We start from the raw sequence: 18,581 nt of genomic DNA on the forward strand, positions 1-18,581 counted from the left end.
CACGCGCAGCCAGCGTTCCATTGCCACATTCCGTCTACTGCAGGCGGGATACCTGGATGGCTGAATGTCACTGAGAAGCTCACAGAGACCGCCATAAGCAACAGTTTAAAAGAATGCCACAGACTAATCAACCAAACTTTTTGGGTTGGTTTCTCTTTTATAGTCTGCAGGCATTAAATGAAAGAAGTCAGTGTTCCAGCAGAGGGAGACAACAATTCAGAAAAGGCATTGTAGCAAACCAAAAAAGAAATTTTAAGCGCAGCAGAGTAACCAGCTCACATACCTGTTAGCTCAGGTGAGTTTAAAAGGCTGCTGTTGATAACAAGGGCATTTGCTAAATAGATGGTGTGTGTGCAACAATATACTGAAAGGTCAATTATATTGTGCAGCTTATCTCACCACCTGTAGTTATTTAGGTGAAAGCTCCAAAATGCTTGCCTAATATGTCTGTTTATCCAAAAGGAAGTATAGAGGGAGAGCTAGATAGATAGCATTGCATTACATTACATTACATGGCAATGCAATGCACAGTTGCTGAAGTTGAACCAAAATGAGCTTGTCATCTGGCTTCTGCAACTTTTAACATGAAAAATCCAATGAGGAGAAGAAAAGCAAAGCCAAAGAGTCCATCCCAAAATCCGAGAAACAAGCAAAATGAACAAAAAGCATTGAATTCAATTCTTTCTGATTTTAGAAACTGCATTAAAGAAGGGGTGCACCGGTCCTGGAGATACTGCAATACCAGGTCAATGCGTGGAGTGGACAGAGCAAGCTCTTTTTCCATCTCCCTGTTCTAAAAATCCATTTAATATATGGTCCCCAGATAGGGGACGTATCAGATATTAAACTGATAAGAACAGATACTACACTTGATCTTAGCCAAAAGGCCGAGAAGCGATAACCAGAATTGGTTTCCGACTACGGTGCCACCCAAGGATTCTGAAAAGTCCATTTGTGGAGATGGCCACCTGGACTCCCGTTAAGAAGACATGCTGTCAACCTCAAGATCCCTCACATGCCTGCACTTTTCGGCTTGCTGCTGCTGCAATCCACGCGTTTTAGATCTGCATAACTCCACCTCTCTTAGCACAGTACCCTCAACCCCCGGCTGTTCCCACCCGCCTCAACACCGTTGGAAGGGAGGAGAACCAATTAAGGCGGGGGGGAGGGTGGAACGAGCAGCTGTCTACCCTTAGCAGGAGGGTTGCTGATTAATTACCTCTCCTGCTGCTGCTGGCTGTCCAGCAGCAGACTGAAGGTGGCTGCTGCTGTGCGCAGGTATATAAAGGCTCAGAGCCTATTATGACACGCGCAGCCAGCGTTCCATTGCCACATTCCGTCTACTGCAGGCGGGATACCTGGATGGCTGAATGTCACTGAGAAGCTCACAGAGACCGCCATAAGCAACAGTTTAAAAGAATGCCACAGACTAATCAACCAAACTTTTTGGGTTGGTTTCTCTTTTATAGTCTGCAGGCATTAAATGAAAGAAGTCAGTGTTCCAGCAGAGGGAGACAATGTTTCAGAAAAGGCATTGTAGCAAACCAAAAAAGAAATTTTAAGCGCAGCAGAGTAACCAGCTCACATACCTGTTAGCTCAGGTGAGTTTAAAAGGCTGCTGTTGATAACAAGGGCATTTGCTAAATAGATGGTGTGTGTGCAACAATATACTGAAAGGTCAATTATATTGTGCAGCTTATCTCACCACCTGTAGTTATTTAGGTGAAAGCTCCAAAATGCTTGCCTAATATGTCTGTTTATCCAAAAGGAAGTATAGAGGGAGAGCTAGATAGATAGCATTGCATTACATTACATTACATGGCAATGCAATGCACAGTTGCTGAAGTTGAACCAAAATGAGCTTGTCATCTGGCTTCTGCAACTTTTAACATGAAAAATCCAATGAGGAGAAGAAAAGCAAAGCCAAAGAGTCGATCCCAAAATCCGACAAACAAGCAAAATGAACAAAAAGCATTGAATTCAATTCTTTCTGATTTTAGAAACTGCATTAAAGAAGGGGTGCACCGGTCCTGGAGATACTGCAATACCAGGTCAATGCGTGGAGTGGACAGAGCAAGCTCTTTTTCCATCTCCCTGTTCTAAAAATCCATTTAATATATGGTCCCCAGATAGGGGACGTATCAGATATTAAACTGATAAGAACAGATACTACACTTGATCTTAGCCAAAAGGCCGAGAAGCGATAACCAGAATTGGTTTCCGACTACGGTGCCACCCAAGGATTCTGAAAAGTCCATTTGTGGAGATGGCCACCTGGACTCCCGTTAAGAAGACATGCTGTCAACCTCTAGATCCCTCACATGCCTGCACTTTTCGGCTTGCTGCTGCTGCAATCCACGCGTTTTAGATCTGCATAACTCCACCTCTTTTAGCACAGTACCCTCAACCCCCGGCTGTTCCCACCCGCCTCAACACCGTTGGAAGGGAGGAGAACCAATTAAGGCGGGGGGGGTGGAACGAGCAGCTGTCTACCCTTAGCAGGAGTGTTGCTGATTAATTACCTCTCCTGCTGCTGCTGCTGCTGGCTGTCCAGCAGCAGACTGAAGGTGGCTGCTGCTGTGCGCAGGTATATAAAGGCTCAGAGCCTATTATGACACGCGCAGCCAGCGTTCCATTGCCACATTCCGTCTACTGCAGGCGGGATATCTGGATGGCTGAATGTCACTGAGAAGCTCACAGAGACCGCCATAAGCAACAGTTTAAAAGAATGCCACAGACTAATCAACCAAACTTTTTGGGTTGGTTTCTCTTTTATAGTCTGCAGGCATTAAATGAAAGAAGTCAGTGTTCCAGCAGAGGGAGACAACGTTTCAGAAAAGGCATTGTAGCAAACCAAAAAAGAAATTTTAAGCGCAGCAGAGTAATCAGCTCACATACCTGTTAGCTCAGGTGAGTTTAAAAGGCTGCTGTTGATAACAAGGGCATTTGCTAAATAGATGGTGTGTGTGCAACAATATACTGAAAGGTCAATTATATTGTGCAGCTTATCTCACCACCTGTAGTTATTTAGGTGAAAGCTCCAAAATGCTTGCCTAATATGTCTGTTTATCCAAAAGGAAGTATAGAGGGAGAGCTAGATAGATAGCATTGCATTACATTACATGGCAATGCAATGCACAGTTGCTGAAGTTGAACCAAAATGAGCTTGTCATCTGGCTTCTGCAACTTTTAACATGAAAAATCCAATGAGGAGAAGAAAAGCAAAGCCAAAGAGTCCATCCCAAAATCCGACAAACAAGCAAAATGAACAAAAAGCATTGAATTCAATTCTTTCTGATTTTAGAAACTGCATTAAAGAAGGGGTGCACCGGTCCTGGAGATACTGCAATACCAGGTCAATGCGTGGAGTGGACAGAGCAAGCTCTTTTTCCATCTCCCTGTTCTAAAAATCCATTTAATATATGGTCCCCAGATAGGGGACGTATCAGATATTAAACTGATAAGAACAGATACTACACTTGATCTTAGCCAAAAGGCCGAGAAGCGATAACCAGAATTGGTTTCCGACTACGGTGCCACCCAAGGATTCTGAAAAGTCCATTTGTGGAGATGGCCACCTGGACTCCCGTTAAGAAGACATGCTGTCAACCTCTAGATCCCTCACATGCCTGCACTTTTCGGCTTGCTGCTGCTGCAATCCACGCGTTTTAGATCTGCATAACTCCACCTCTTTTAGCACAGTACCCTCAACCCCCGGCTGTTCCCACCCGCCTCAACACCGTTGGAAGGGAGGAGAACCAATTAAGGCGGGGGGGGGGGTGGAACGAGCAGCTGTCTACCCTTAGCAGGAGGGTTGCTGATTAATTACCTCTCCTGCTGCTGCTGCTGCTGGCTGTCCAGCAGCAGACTGAAGGTGGCTGCTGCTGTGCGCAGGTATATAAAGGCTCAGAGCCTATTATGACACGCGCAGCCAGCGTTCCATTGCCACATTCCGTCTACTGCAGGCGGGATACCTGGATGGCTGAATGTCACTGAGAAGCTCACAGAGACCGCCATAAGCAACAGTTTAAAAGAATGCCACAGACTAATCAACCAAACTTTTTGGGTTGGTTTCTCTTTTATAGTCTGCAGGCATTAAATGAAAGAAGTCAGTGTTCCAGCAGAGGGAGACCACGTTTCAGAAAAGGCATTGTAGCAAACCAAAAAAGAAATTTTAAGCGCAGCAGAGTAACCAGCTCACATACCTGTTAGCTCAGGTGAGTTTAAAAGGCTGCTGTTGATAACAAGGGCATTTGCTAAATAGATGGTGTGTGTGCAACAATATACTGAAAGGTCAATTATATTGTGCAGCTTATCTCACCACCTGTAGTTATTTAGGTGAAAGCTCCAAAATGCTTGCCTAATATGTCTGTTTATCCAAAAGGAAGTATAGAGGGAGAGCTAGATAGATAGCATTGCATTACATTACATGGCAATGCAATGCACAGTTGCTGAAGTTGAACCAAAATGAGCTTGTCATCTGGCTTCTGCAACTTTTAACATGAAAAATCCAATGAGGAGAAGAAAAGCAAAGCCAAAGAGTCCATCCCAAAATCCGACAAACAAGCAAAATGAACAAAAAGCATTGAATTCAATTCTTTCTGATTTTAGAAACTGCATTAAAGAAGGGGTGCACCGGTCCTGGAGATACTGCAATACCAGGTCAATGCGTGGAGTGGACAGAGCAAGCTCTTTTTCCATCTCCCTGTTCTAAAAATCCATTTAATATATGGTCCCCAGATAGGGGACGTATCAGATATTAAACTGATAAGAACAGATACTACACTTGATCTTAGCCAAAAGGCCGAGAAGCGATAACCAGAATTGGTTTCCGACTACGGTGCCACCCAAGGATTCTGAAAAGTCCATTTGTGGAGATGGCCACCTGGACTCCCGTTAAGAAGACATGCTGTCAACCTCTAGATCCCTCACATGCCTGCACTTTTCGGCTTGCTGCTGCTGCAATCCACGCGTTTTAGATCTGCATAACTCCACCTCTTTTAGCACAGTACCCTCAACCCCCGGCTGTTCCCACCCGCCTCAACACCGTTGGAAGGGAGGAGAACCAATTAAGGCGGGGGGGGGGGGGTGGAACGAGCAGCTGTCTACCCTTAGCAGGAGGGTTGCTGATTAATTACCTCTCCTGCTGCTGCTGCTGCTGGCTGTCCAGCAGCAGACTGAAGGTGGCTGCTGCTGTGCGCAGGTATATAAAGGCTCAGAGCCTATTATGACACGCGCAGCCAGCGTTCCATTGCCACATTCCGTCTACTGCAGGCGGGATACCTGGATGGCTGAATGTCACTGAGAAGCTCACAGAGACCGCCATAAGCAACAGTTTAAAAGAATGCCACAGACTAATCAACCAAACTTTTTGGGTTGGTTTCTCTTTTATAGTCTGCAGGCATTAAATGAAAGAAGTCAGTGTTCCAGCAGAGGGAGACAACGTTTCAGAAAAGGCATTGTAGCAAACCAAAAAAGAAATTTTAAGCGCAGCAGAGTAACCAGCTCACATACCTGTTAGCTCAGGTGAGTTTAAAAGGCTGCTGTTGATAACAAGGGCATTTGCTAAATAGATGGTGTGTGTGCAACAATATACTGAAAGGTCAATTATATTGTGCAGCTTATCTCACCACCTGTAGTTATTTAGGTGAAAGCTCCAAAATGCTTGCCTAATATGTCTGTTTATCCAAAAGGAAGTATAGAGGGAGAGCTAGATAGATAGCATTGCATTACATTACATTACATGGCAATGCAATGCACAGTTGCTGAAGTTGAACCAAAATGAGCTTGTCATCTGGCTTCTGCAACTTTTAACATGAAAAATCCAATGAGGAGAAGAAAAGCAAAGCCAAAGAGTCCATCCCAAAATCCGACAAACAAGCAAAATGAACAAAAAGCATTGAATTAAATTCTTTCTGATTTTAGAAACTGCATTAAAGAAGGGGTGCACCGGTCCTGGAGATACTGCAATACCAGGTCAATGCGTGGAGTGGACAGAGCAAGCTCTTTTTCCATCTCCCTGTTCTAAAAATCCATTTAATATATGGTCCCCAGATAGGGGACGTATCAGATATTAAACTGATAAGAACAGATACTACACTTGATCTTAGCCAAAAGGCCGAGAAGCGATAACCAGAATTGGTTTCCGACTACGGTGCCACCCAAGGATTCTGAAAAGTCCATTTGTGGAGATGGCCACCTGGACTCCCGTTAAGAAGACATGCTGTCAACCTCTAGATCCCTCACATGCCTGCACTTTTCGGCTTGCTGCTGCTGCAATCCACGCGTTTTAGATCTGCATAACTCCACCTCTTTTAGCACAGTACCCTCAACCCCCGGCTGTTCCCACCCGCCTCAACACCGTTGGAAGGGAGGAGAACCAATTAAGGCGGGGGGGGGGGGGTGGAACGAGCAGCTGTCTACCCTTAGCAGGAGGGTTGCTGATTAATTACCTCTCCTGCTGCTGCTGCTGCTGGCTGTCCAGCAGCAGACTGAAGGTGGCTGCTGCTGTGCGCAGGTATATAAAGGCTCAGAGCCTATTATGACACGCGCAGCCAGCGTTCCATTGCCACATTCCGTCTACTGCAGGCGGGATACCTGGATGGCTGAATGTCACTGAGAAGCTCACAGAGACCGCCATAAGCAACAGTTTAAAAGAATGCCACAGACTAATCAACCAAACTTTTTGGGTTGGTTTCTCTTTTATAGTCTGCAGGCATTAAATGAAAGAAGTCAGTGTTCCAGCAGAGGGAGACAACGTTTCAGAAAAGGCATTGTAGCAAACCAAAAAAGAAATTTTAAGCGCAGCAGAGTAACCAGCTCACATACCTGTTAGCTCAGGTGAGTTTAAAAGGCTGCTGTTGATAACAAGGGCATTTGCTAAATAGATGGTGTGTGTGCAACAATATACTGAAAGGTCAATTATATTGTGCAGCTTATCTCACCACCTGTAGTTATTTAGGTGAAAGCTCCAAAATGCTTGCCTAATATGTCTGTTTATCCAAAAGGAAGTATAGAGGGAGAGCTAGATAGATAGCATTGCATTACATTACATTACATGGCAATGCAATGCACAGTTGCTGAAGTTGAACCAAAATGAGCTTGTCATCTGGCTTCTGCAACTTTTAACATGAAAAATCCAATGAGGAGAAGAAAAGCAAAGCCAAAGAGTCCATCCCAAAATCCGACAAACAAGCAAAATGAACAAAAAGCATTGAATTCAATTCTTTCTGATTTTAGAAACTGCATTAAAGAAGGGGTGCACCGGTCCTGGAGATACTGCAATACCAGGTCAATGCGTGGAGTGGACAGAGCAAGCTCTTTTTCCATCTCCCTGTTCTAAAAATCCATTTAATATATGGTCCCCAGATAGGGGACGTATCAGATATTAAACTGATAAGAACAGATACTACACTTGATCTTAGCCAAAAGGCCGAGAAGCGACAACCAGAATTGGTTTCCGACTACGGTGCCACCCAAGGATTCTGAAAAGTCCATTTGTGGAGATGGCCACCTGGACTCCCGTTAAGAAGACATGCTGTCAACCTCTAGATCCCTCACATGCCTGCACTTTTCGGCTTGCTGCTGCTGCAATCCACGCGTTTTAGATCTGCATAACTCCACCTCTTTTAGCACAGTACCCTCAACCCCCGGGTGTTCCCACCCGCCTCAACACCGTTGGAAGGGAGGAGAACCAATTAAGGCGGGGGGGGGGGTGGAACGAGCAGCTGTCTACCCTTAGCAGGAGGGTTGCTGATTAATTACCTCTCCTGCTGCTGCTGCTGCTGGCTGTCCAGCAGCAGACTGAAGGTGGCTGCTGCTGTGCGCAGGTATATAAAGGCTCAGAGCCTATTATGACACGCGCAGCCAGCGTTCCATTGCCACATTCCGTCTACTGCAGGCGGGATACCTGGATGGCTGAATGTCACTGAGAAGCTCACAGAGACCGCCATAAGCAACAGTTTAAAAGAATGCCACAGACTAATCAACCAAACTTTTTGGGTTGGTTTCTCTTTTATAGTCTGCAGGCATTAAATGAAAGAAGTCAGTGTTCCAGCAGAGGGAGACAACGTTTCAGAAAAGGCATTGTAGCAAACCAAAAAAGAAATTTTAAGCGCAGCAGAGTAACCAGCTCACATACCTGTTAGCTCAGGTGAGTTTAAAAGGCTGCTGTTGATAACAAGGGCATTTGCTAAATAGATGGTGTGTGTGCAACAATATACTGAAAGGTCAATTATATTGTGCAGCTTATCTCACCACCTGTAGTTATTTAGGTGAAAGCTCCAAAATGCTTGCCTAATATGTCTGTTTATCCAAAAGGAAGTATAGAGGGAGAGCTAGATAGATAGCATTGCATTACATTACATGGCAATGCAATGCACAGTTGCTGAAGTTGAACCAAAATGAGCTTGTCATCTGGCTTCTGCAACTTTTAACATGAAAAATCCAATGAGGAGAAGAAAAGCAAAGCCAAAGAGTCCATCCCAAAATCCGACAAACAAGCAAAATGAACAAAAAGCATTGAATTCAATTCTTTCTGATTTTAGAAACTGCATTAAAGAAGGGGTGCACCGGTCCTGGAGATACTGCAATACCAGGTCAATGCGTGGAGTGGACAGAGCAAGCTCTTTTTCCATCTCCCTGTTCTAAAAATCCATTTAATATATGGTCCCCAGATAGGGGACGTATCAGATATTAAACTGATAAGAACAGATACTACACTTGATCTTAGCCAAAAGGCCGAGAAGCGATAACCAGAATTGGTTTCCGACTACGGTGCCACCCAAGGATTCTGAAAAGTCCATTTGTGGAGATGGCCACCTGGACTCCCGTTAAGAAGACATGCTGTCAACCTCTAGATCCCTCACATGCCTGCACTTTTCGGCTTGCTGCTGCTGCAATCCACGCGTTTTAGATCTGCATAACTCCACCTCTTTTAGCACAGTACCCTCAACCCCCGGCTGTTCCCACCCGCCTCAACACCGTTGGAAGGGAGGAGAACCAATTAAGGCGGGGGGGGGGGGGGGTGGAACGAGCAGCTGTCTACCCTTAGCAGGAGGGTTGCTGATTAATTACCTCTCCTGCTGCTGCTGCTACTGGCTGTCCAGCAGCAGACTGAAGGTGGCTGCTGCTGTGCGCAGGTATATAAAGGCTCAGAGCCTATTATGACACGCGCAGCCAGCGTTCCATTGCCACATTCCGTCTACTGCAGGCGGGATACCTGGATGGCTGAATGTCACTGAGAAGCTCACAGAGACCGCCATAAGCAACAGTTTAAAAGAATGCCACAGACTAATCAACCAAACTTTTTGGGTTGGTTTCTCTTTTATAGTCTGCAGGCATTAAATGAAAGAAGTCAGTGTTCCAGCAGAGAGAGACAACGTTTCAGAAAAGGCATTGTAGCAAACCAAAAAAGAAATTTTAAGCGCAGCAGAGTAACCAGCTCACATACCTGTTAGCTCAGGTGAGTTTAAAAGGCTGCTGTTGATAACAAGGGCATTTGCTAAATAGATGGTGTGTGTGCAACAATATACTGAAAGGTCAATTATATTGTGCAGCTTATCTCACCACCTGTAGTTATTTAGGTGAAAGCTCCAAAATGCTTGCCTAATATGTCTGTTTATCCAAAAGGAAGTATAGAGGGAGAGCTAGATAGATAGCATTGCATTACATTACATTACATGGCAATGCAATGCACAGTTGCTGAAGTTGAACCAAAATGAGCTTGTCATCTGGCTTCTGCAACTTTTAACATGAAAAATCCAATGAGGAGAAGAAAAGCAAAGCCAAAGAGTCCATCCCAAAATCCGACAAACAAGCAAAATGAACAAAAAGCATTGAATTAAATTCTTTCTGATTTTAGAAACTGCATTAAAGAAGGGGTGCACCGGTCCTGGAGATACTGCAATACCAGGTCAATGCGTGGAGTGGACAGAGCAAGCTCTTTTTCCATCTCCCTGTTCTAAAAATCCATTTAATATATGGTCCCCAGATAATGGACGTATCAGATATTAAACTGATAAGAACAGATACTACACTTGATCTTAGCCAAAAGGCCGAGAAGCGATAACCAGAATTGGTTTCCGACTACGGTGCCACCCAAGGATTCTGAAAAGTCCATTTGTGGAGATGGCCACCTGGACTCCCATTAAGAAGACATGCTGTCAACCTCTAGATCCCTCACATGCCTGCACTTTTCGGCTTGCTGCTGCTGCAATCCACGCGTTTTAGATCTGCATAACTCCACCTCTTTTAGCACAGTACCCTCAACCCCCGGCTGTTCCCACCCGCCTCAACACCGTTGGAAGGGAGGAGAACCAATTAAGGCGGGGGGGGGGGTGGAACGAGCAGCTGTCTACCCTTAGCAGGAGGGTTGCTGATTAATTACCTCTCCTGCTGCTGCTGCTGCTGGCTGTCCAGCAGCAGACTGAAGGTGGCTGCTGCTGTGCGCAGGTATATAAAGGCTCAGAGCCTATTATGACACGCGCAGCCAGCGTTCCATTGCCACATTCCGTCTACTGCAGGCGGGATACCTGGATGGCTGAATGTCACTGAGAAGCTCACAGAGACCGCCATAAGCAACAGTTTAAAAGAATGCCACAGACTAATCAACCAAACTTTTTGGGTTGGTTTCTCTTTTATAGTCTGCAGGCATTAAATGAAAGAAGTCAGTGTTCCAGCAGAGGGAGACAACGTTTCAGAAAAGGCATTGTAGCAAACCAAAAAAGAAATTTTAAGCGCAGCAGAGTAACCAGCTCACATACCTGTTAGCTCAGGTGAGTTTAAAAGGCTGCTGTTGATAACAAGGGCATTTGCTAAATAGATGGTGTGTGTGCAACAATATACTGAAAGGTCAATTATATTGTGCAGCTTATCTCACCACCTGTAGTTATTTAGGTGAAAGCTCCAAAATGCTTGCCTAATATGTCTGTTTATCCAAAAGGAAGTATAGAGGGAGAGCTAGATAGATAGCATTGCATTACATTACATTACATGGCAATGCAATGCACAGTTGCTGAAGTTGAACCAAAATGAGCTTGTCATCTGGCTTCTGCAACTTTTAACATGAAAAATCCAATGAGGAGAAGAAAAGCAAAGCCAAAGAGTCCATCCCAAAATCCGACAAACAAGCAAAATGAACAAAAAGCATTGAATTCAATTCTTTCTGATTTTAGAAACTGCATTAAAGAAGGGGTGCACCGGTCCTGGAGATACTGCAATACCAGGTCAATGCGTGGAGTGGACAGAGCAAGCTCTTTTTCCATCTCCCTGTTCTAAAAATCCATTTAATATATGGTCCCCAGATAGGGGACGTATCAGATATTAAACTGATAAGAACAGATACTACACTTGATCTTAGCCAAAAGGTCGAGAAGCGATAACCAGAATTGGTTTCCGACTACGGTGCCACCCAAGGATTCTGAAAAGTCCATTTGTGGAGATGGCCACCTGGACTCCCGTTAAGAAGACATGCTGTCAACCTCTAGATCCCTCACATGCCTGCACTTTTCGGCTTGCTGCTGCTGCAATCCACGCGTTTTAGATCTGCATAACTCCACCTCTTTTAGCACAGTACCCTCAACCCCCGGCTGTTCCCACCCGCCTCAACACCGTTGGAAGGGAGGAGAACCAATTAAGGCGGGGGGGGGGTGGAACGAGCAGCTGTCTACCCTTAGCAGGAGGGTTGCTGATTAATTACCTCTCCTACTGCTGCTGCTGCTGGCTGTCCAGCAGCAGACTGAAGGTGGCTGCTGCTGTGCGCAGGTATATAAAGGCTCAGAGCCTATTATGACACGCGCAGCCAGCGTTCCATTGCCACATTCCGTCTACTGCAGGCGGGATACCTGGATGGCTGAATGTCACTGAGAAGCTCACAGAGACCGCCATAAGCAACAGTTTAAAAGAATGCCACAGACTAATCAACCAAACTTTTTGGGTTGGTTTCTCTTTTATAGTCTGCAGGCATTAAATGAAAGAAGTCAGTGTTCCAGCAGAGGGAGACAACGTTTCAGAAAAGGCATTGTAGCAAACCAAAAAAGAAATTTTAAGCGCAGCAGAGTAACCAGCTCACATACCTGTTAGCTCAGGTGAGTTTAAAAGGCTGCTGTTGATAACAAGGGCATTTGCTAAATAGATGGTGTGTGTGCAACAATATACTGAAAGGTCAATTATATTGTGCAGCTTATCTCACCACCTGTAGTTATTTAGGTGAAAGCTCCAAAATGCTTGCCTAATATGTCTGTTTATCCAAAAGGAAGTATAGAGGGAGAGCTAGATAGATAGCATTGCATTACATTACATTACATGGCAATGCAATGCACAGTTGCTGAAGTTGAACCAAAATGAGCTTGTCATCTGGCTTCTGCAACTTTTAACATGAAAAATCCAATGAGGAGAAGAAAAGCAAAGCCAAAGAGTCCATCCCAAAATCCGACAAACAAGCAAAATGAACAAAAAGCATTGAATTCAATTCTTTCTGATTTTAGAAACTGCATTAAAGAAGGGGTGCACCGGTCCTGGAGATACTGCAATACCAGGTCAATGCGTGGAGTGGACAGAGCAAGCTCTTTTTCCATCTCCCTGTTCTAAAAATCCATTTAATATATGGTCCCCAGATAGGGGACGTATCAGATATTAAACTGATAAGAACAGATACTACACTTGATCTTAGCCAAAAGGCCGAGAAGCGATAACCAGAATTGGTTTCCGACTACGGTGCCACCCAAGGATTCTGAAAAGTCCATTTGTGGAGATGGCCACCTGGACTCCCGTTAAGAAGACATGCTGTCAACCTCTAGATCCCTCACATGCCTGCACTTTTCGGCTTGCTGCTGCTGCAATCCACGCGTTTTAGATCTGCATAACTCCACCTCTTTTAGCACAGTACCCTCAACCCCCGGCTGTTCCCACCCGCCTCAACACCGTTGGAAGGGAGGAGAACCAATTAAGGCGGGGGGGGGGGGGGGGGTGGAACGAGCAGCTGTCTACCCTTAGCAGGAGGGTTGCTGATTAATTACCTCTCCTGCTGCTGCTGCTGCTGGCTGTCCAGCAGCAGACTGAAGGTGGCTGCTGCTGTGCGCAGGTATATAAAGGCTCAGAGCCTATTATGACATGCGCAGCCAGCGTTCCATTGCCACATTCCGTCTACTGCAGGCGGGATACCTGGATGGCTGAATGTCACTGAGAAGCTCACAGAGACCGCCATAAGCAACAGTTTAAAAGAATGCCACAGACTAATCAACCAAACTTTTTGGGTTGGTTTCTCTTTTATAGTCTGCAGGCATTAAATGAAAGAAGTCAGTGTTCCAGCAGAGGGAGACAACGTTTCAGAAAAGGCATTGTAGCAAACCAAAAAAGAAATTTTAAGCGCAGCAGAGTAACCAGCTCACATACCTGTTAGCTCAGGTGAGTTTAAAAGGCTGCTGTTGATAACAAGGGCATTTGCTAAATAGATGGTGTGTGTGCAACAATATACTGAAAGGTCAATTATATTGTGCAGCTTATCTCACCACCTGTAGTTATTTAGGTGAAAGCTCCAAAATGCTTGCCTAATATGTCTGTTTATCCAAAAGGAAGTATAGAGGGAGAGCTAGATAGATAGCATTGCATTACATTACATTACATGGCAATGCAATGCACAGTTGCTGAAGTTGAACCAAAATGAGCTTGTCATCTGGCTTCTGCAACTTTTAACATGAAAAATCCAATGAGGAGAAGAAAAGCAAAGCCAAAGAGTCCATCCCAAAATCCGACAAACAAGCAAAATGAACAAAAAGCATTGAATTCAATTCTTTCTGATTTTAGAAACTGCATTAAAGAAGGGGTGCACCGGTCCTGGAGATACTGCAATACCAGGTCAATGCGTGGAGTGGACAGAGCAAGCTCTTTTTCCATCTCCCTGTTCTAAAAATCCATTTAATATATGGTCCCCAGATAGGGGACGTATCAGATATTAAACTGATAAGAACAGATTTTTTTATCGAAAGCCCGAATTCGTGTACAAAACCCGAGTGCGCTTAAAAAAGTGACAAGTGCCACAAAAAAAGTGCACTAGGATGCTGGTCTTCTTGAAACCCTCTCCAAAAGGAGAAGGGTCCCCCAAACCATTCCCCGTCCCTCCGAGCCAAAAGGCCACAGCGAGGAACAGGGACAAAAAGCCACCTCCAGCCGAAGCCAGAGGCGACCCAATCTGACCCCCAGCACCTGCCCGAGTTCTCACCCGAGCAAGGCACTGGGAGCCAAAGACTGTGCTCCCCTCCCGGAAGAGGGGAGCCAACAACGCTCTCCTCCCGAAAGAGGAGAGCCAGGGGGGTTCAGGGGGGAGCGGAACCTGATGGCCACACACTCCCCCCCTAGACCTGCCAAGAGAGGAACCCGTAAGGGAACCGCATCCCGACAAAATCCTAGAAGGACGTGACACACGTGAATAAGTGGACACACAGTGACAAAGAAATTAAATAAATAGTGAAGGTTTCACAGTATAATACTGCCCGGACCTTCGACCGGGAATTGAAAAATTCCCCATCCTAAGGCCAGAAGGCCCGGAATAAGGGTGTGTGCGAAGAAAGAAAATTTGAAGTGCTTGTGCAAATGTGCCATAAACTCAAGTGGGGTTCCCAATCCCAGTGAGTTAAGGCACCCCAGGGTCACCACTCCTGGGGCACTTCACACTTCGGGCTTTCGATCTTCCCCGGCCCAATGGCGTCGATCCTGGGGGGCCATGCTTTCCACCAGATGACTATATTAGCCACCTGGCGTACTAACAAGCGCCTAAACCCCAGTGTGCATAATGTATCAATCTACTAGGGCGGCCAACATCCAAAACCGCCTTTTCGAAAGATACTACACTTGATCTTAGCCAAAAGGCCGAGAAGCGATAACCAGAATTGGTTTCCGACTACGGTGCCACCCAAGGATTCTGAAAAGTCCATTTGTGGAGATGGCCACCTGGACTCCCGTTAAGAAGACATGCTGTCAACCTCTAGATCCCTCACATGCCTGCACTTTTCGGCTTGCTGCTGCTGCAATCCACGCGTTTTAGATCTGCATAACTCCACCTCTTTTAGCACAGTACCCTCAACCCCCGGCTGTTCCCACCCGCCTCAACACCGTTGGAAGGGAGGAGAACCAATTAAGGCGGGGGGGGGGTGGAACGAGCAGCTGTCTACCCTTAGCAGGAGGGTTGCTGATTAATTACCTCTCCTGCTGCTGCTGCTGGCTGTCCAGCAGCAGACTGAAGGTAGCTGCTGCTGTGCGCAGGTATATAAAGGCTCAGAGCCTATTATGACACGCGCAGCCAGCGTTCCATTGCCACATTCCGTCTACTGCAGGCGGGATACCTGGATGGCTGAATGTCACTGAGAAGCTCACAGAGACCGCCATAAGCAACAGTTTAAAAGAATGCCACAGACTAATCAACCAAACTTTTTGGGTTGGTTTCTCTTTTATAGTCTGCAGGCATTAAATGAAAGAAGTCAGTGTTCCAGCAGAGGGAGACAACGTTTCAGAAAAGGCATTGTAGCAAACCAAAAAAGAAATTTTAAGCGCAGCAGAGTAACCAGCTCACATACCTGTTAGCTCAGGTGAGTTTAAAAGGCTGCTGTTGATAACAAGGGCATTTGCTAAATAGATGGTGTGTGTGCAACAATATACTGAAAGGTCAATTATATTGTGCAGCTTATCTCACCACCTGTAGTTATTTAGGTGAAAGCTCCAAAATGCTTGCCTAATATGTCTGTTTATCCAAAAGGAAGTATAGAGGGAGAGCTAGATAGATAGCATTGCATTACATTACATTACATGGCAATGCAATGCACAGTTGCTGAAGTTGAACCAAAATGAGCTTGTCATCTGGCTTCTGCAACTTTTAACATGAAAAATCCAATGAGGAGAAGAAAAGCAAAGCCAAAGAGTCCATCCCAAAATCCGACAAACAAGCAAAATGAACAAAAAGCATTGAATTCAATTCTTTCTGATTTTAGAAACTGCATTAAAGAAGGGGTGCACCGGTCCTGGAGATACTGCAATACCAGGTCAATGCGTGGAGTGGACAGAGCAAGCTCTTTTTCCATCTCCCTGTTCTAAAAATCCATTTAATATATGGTCCCCAGATAGGGGACGTATCAGATATTAAACTGATAAGAACAGATACTACACTTGATCTTAGCCAAAAGGCCGAGAAGCGATAACCAGAATTGGTTTCCGACTACGGTGCCACCCAAGGATTCTGAAAAGTCCATTTGTGGAGATGGCCACCTGGACTCCCGTTAAGAAGACATGCTGTCAACCTCTAGATCCCTCACATGCCTGCACTTTTCGGCTTGCTGCTGCTGCAATCCACGCGTTTTAGATCTGCATAACTCCACCTCTTTTAGCACAGTACCCTCAACCCCCGGCTGTTCCCACCCGCCTCAACACCGTTGGAAGGGAGGAGAACCAATTAAGGCGGGGGGGGGGGTGGAACGAGCAGCTGTCTACCCTTAGCAGGAGGGTTGCTGATTAATTACCTCTCCTGCTGCTGCTGGCTGTCCAGCAGCAGACTGAAGGTGGCTGCTGCTGTGCGCAGGTATATAAAGGCTCAGAGCCTATTATGACACGCGCAGCCAGTGTTCCATTGCCACATTCCGTCTACTGCAGGCGGGATACCTGGATGGCTGAATATCACTGAGAAGCTCACAGAGACCGCCATAAGCAACAGTTTAAAAGAATGCCACAGACTAATCAACCAAACTTTTTGGGCTGGTTTCTCTTTTATAGTCTGCAGGCATTAAATGAAAGAAGTCAGTGTTCCAGCAGAGGGAGACAACGTTTCAGAAAAGGCATTGTAGCAAACCAAAAAAGAAATTTTAAGCGCAGCAGAGTAACCAGCTCACATACCTGTTAGCTCAGGTGAGTTTAAAAGGCTGCTGTTGATAACAAGGGCATTTGCTAAATTGATGGTGTGTGTGCAACAATATACTGAAAGGTCAATTATATTGTGCAGCTTATCTCACCACCTGTAGTTATTTAGGTGAAAGCTCCAAAATGCTTGCCTAATATGTCTGTTTATCCAAAAGGAAGTATAGAGGGAGAGCTAGATAGATAGCATTGCATTACATTACATTACATGGCAATGCAATGCACAGTTGCTGAAGTTGAACCAAAATGAGCTTGTCATCTGGCTTCTGCAACTTTTAACATGAAAAATCCAATGAGGAGAAGAAAAGCAAAGCCAAAGAGTCCATCCCAAAATCCGACAAACAAGCAAAATGAACAAAAAGCATTGAATTCAATTCTTTCTGATTTTAGAAACTGCATTAAAGAAGGGGTGCACCGGTCCTGGAGATACTGCAATACCAGGTCAATGCGTGGAGTGGACAGAGCAAGCTCTTTTTCCATCTCCCTGTTCTAAAAATCCATTTAATATATGGTCCCCAGATAGGGGACGTATCAGATATTAAACTGATAAGAACAGATACTACACTTGATCTTAGCCAAAAGGCCGAGAAGCGATAACCAGAATTGGTTTCCGACTACGGTGCCACCCAAGGATTCTGAAAAGTCCATTTGTGGAGATGGCCACCTGGACTCCCGTTAAGAAGACATGCTGTCAACCTCTAGATCCCTCACATGCCTGCACTTTTCGGCTTGCTGCTGCTGCAATCCACGCGTTTTAGATCTGCATAACTCCACCTCTTTTAGCACAGTACCCTCAACCCCCGGCTGTTCCCACCCGCCTCAACACCGTTGGAAGGGAGGAGAACCAATTAAGGCGGGGGGGGGGGTGGAACGAGCAGCTGTCTACCCTTAGCAGGAGGGTTGCTGATTAATTACCTCTCCTGCTGCTGCTGCTGCTGGCTGTCCAGCAGCAGACTGAAGGTGGCTGCTGCTGTGCGCAGGTATATAAAGGCTCAGAGCCTATTATGACACGCGCAGCCAGCGTTCCATTGCCACATTCCGTCTACTGCAGGCGGGATACCTGGATGGCTGAATGTCACTGAGAAGCTCACAGAGACCGCCATAAGCAACAGTTTAAAAGAATGCCACAGACTAATCAACCAAACTTTTTGGGTTGGTTTCTCTTTTATAGTCTGCAGGCATTAAATGAAAGAAGTCAGTGTTCCAGCAGAGGGAGACAACGTTTCAGAAAAGGCATTGTAGCAAACCAAAAAAGAAATTTTAAGCGCAGCAGAGTAACCAGCGCACATACCTGTTAGCTCAGGTGAGTTTAAAAGGCTGCTGTTGATAACAAGGGCATTTGCTAAATAGATGGTGTGTGTGCAACAATATACTGAAAGGTCAATTATATTGTGCAGCTTATCTCACCACCTGTAGTTATTTAGGTGAAAGCTCCAAAATGCTTACCTAATATGTCTGTTTATCCAAAAGGAAGTATAGAGGGAGAGCTAGATAGATAGCATTGCATTACATTACATTACATGGCAATGCAATGCACAGTTGCTGAAGTTGAACCAAAATGAGCTTGTCATCTGGCTTCTGCAACTTTTAACATGAAAAATCCAATGAGGAGAAGAAAAGCAAAGCCAAAGAGTCCATCCCAAAATCCGACAAACAAGCAAAATGAACAAAAAGCATTGAATTCA

General features: G+C 45.4%; 12 non-coding genes and 2 pseudogenes across 12 annotated transcripts; all 14 read right to left on the bottom strand.

Moving 5' to 3' along the window:
• Nucleotides 1-708: 708 nt before the first annotated feature.
• LOC141189254 (U2 spliceosomal RNA) lies at nucleotides 709-899 on the bottom strand. The gene has a single exon (XR_012263320.1). It is a non-coding gene; the product is annotated as a U2 spliceosomal RNA (small nuclear RNA).
• A 1,115-nt stretch (nucleotides 900-2,014) lies between these two features.
• LOC141189256 (U2 spliceosomal RNA) lies at nucleotides 2,015-2,205 on the bottom strand. The gene has a single exon (XR_012263322.1). It is a non-coding gene; the product is annotated as a U2 spliceosomal RNA (small nuclear RNA).
• A 1,113-nt stretch (nucleotides 2,206-3,318) lies between these two features.
• LOC141189257 (U2 spliceosomal RNA) lies at nucleotides 3,319-3,509 on the bottom strand. Its single transcript, XR_012263323.1, has one exon. It is a non-coding gene; the product is annotated as a U2 spliceosomal RNA (small nuclear RNA).
• A 1,116-nt stretch (nucleotides 3,510-4,625) lies between these two features.
• LOC141189258 (U2 spliceosomal RNA) lies at nucleotides 4,626-4,816 on the bottom strand. Its single transcript, XR_012263324.1, has one exon. It is a non-coding gene; the product is annotated as a U2 spliceosomal RNA (small nuclear RNA).
• A 1,123-nt stretch (nucleotides 4,817-5,939) lies between these two features.
• Nucleotides 5,940-6,130, bottom strand: LOC141189259 (U2 spliceosomal RNA). Its single transcript, XR_012263325.1, has one exon. It is a non-coding gene; the product is annotated as a U2 spliceosomal RNA (small nuclear RNA).
• Nucleotides 6,131-7,253: 1,123 nt separating this feature from the next.
• LOC141184538 (U2 spliceosomal RNA) lies at nucleotides 7,254-7,444 on the bottom strand. Its single transcript, XR_012259284.1, has one exon. It is a non-coding gene; the product is annotated as a U2 spliceosomal RNA (small nuclear RNA).
• Nucleotides 7,445-8,560: 1,116 nt separating this feature from the next.
• LOC141189260 (U2 spliceosomal RNA) lies at nucleotides 8,561-8,751 on the bottom strand. The gene has a single exon (XR_012263326.1). It is a non-coding gene; the product is annotated as a U2 spliceosomal RNA (small nuclear RNA).
• A 1,125-nt stretch (nucleotides 8,752-9,876) lies between these two features.
• LOC141185411 (U2 spliceosomal RNA) lies at nucleotides 9,877-10,067 on the bottom strand. The gene has a single exon (XR_012260076.1). It is a non-coding gene; the product is annotated as a U2 spliceosomal RNA (small nuclear RNA).
• A 1,121-nt stretch (nucleotides 10,068-11,188) lies between these two features.
• Nucleotides 11,189-11,379, bottom strand: LOC141185355 (U2 spliceosomal RNA). Its single transcript, XR_012260025.1, has one exon. It is a non-coding gene; the product is annotated as a U2 spliceosomal RNA (small nuclear RNA).
• A 1,120-nt stretch (nucleotides 11,380-12,499) lies between these two features.
• Nucleotides 12,500-12,690, bottom strand: LOC141189261 (U2 spliceosomal RNA). Its single transcript, XR_012263327.1, has one exon. It is a non-coding gene; the product is annotated as a U2 spliceosomal RNA (small nuclear RNA).
• A 1,127-nt stretch (nucleotides 12,691-13,817) lies between these two features.
• Nucleotides 13,818-13,996, bottom strand: LOC141185745 (U2 spliceosomal RNA; annotated as a pseudogene).
• A 789-nt stretch (nucleotides 13,997-14,785) lies between these two features.
• LOC141186244 (U2 spliceosomal RNA) lies at nucleotides 14,786-14,877 on the bottom strand (annotated as a pseudogene).
• A 1,117-nt stretch (nucleotides 14,878-15,994) lies between these two features.
• On the bottom strand, nucleotides 15,995-16,185 carry LOC141189262 (U2 spliceosomal RNA). The gene has a single exon (XR_012263328.1). It is a non-coding gene; the product is annotated as a U2 spliceosomal RNA (small nuclear RNA).
• Nucleotides 16,186-17,300: 1,115 nt separating this feature from the next.
• Nucleotides 17,301-17,491, bottom strand: LOC141189263 (U2 spliceosomal RNA). The gene has a single exon (XR_012263329.1). It is a non-coding gene; the product is annotated as a U2 spliceosomal RNA (small nuclear RNA).
• Nucleotides 17,492-18,581: the final 1,090 nt, after the last annotated feature.

This window comes from Phyllobates terribilis, unplaced genomic scaffold, assembly GCF_046119375.1.
Source record: "Phyllobates terribilis strain yellow unplaced genomic scaffold, ASM4611937v1 Scaffold_40__1_contigs__length_11209783, whole genome shotgun sequence".
Lineage (NCBI taxonomy): Eukaryota > Metazoa > Chordata > Amphibia > Anura > Dendrobatidae > Phyllobates > Phyllobates terribilis.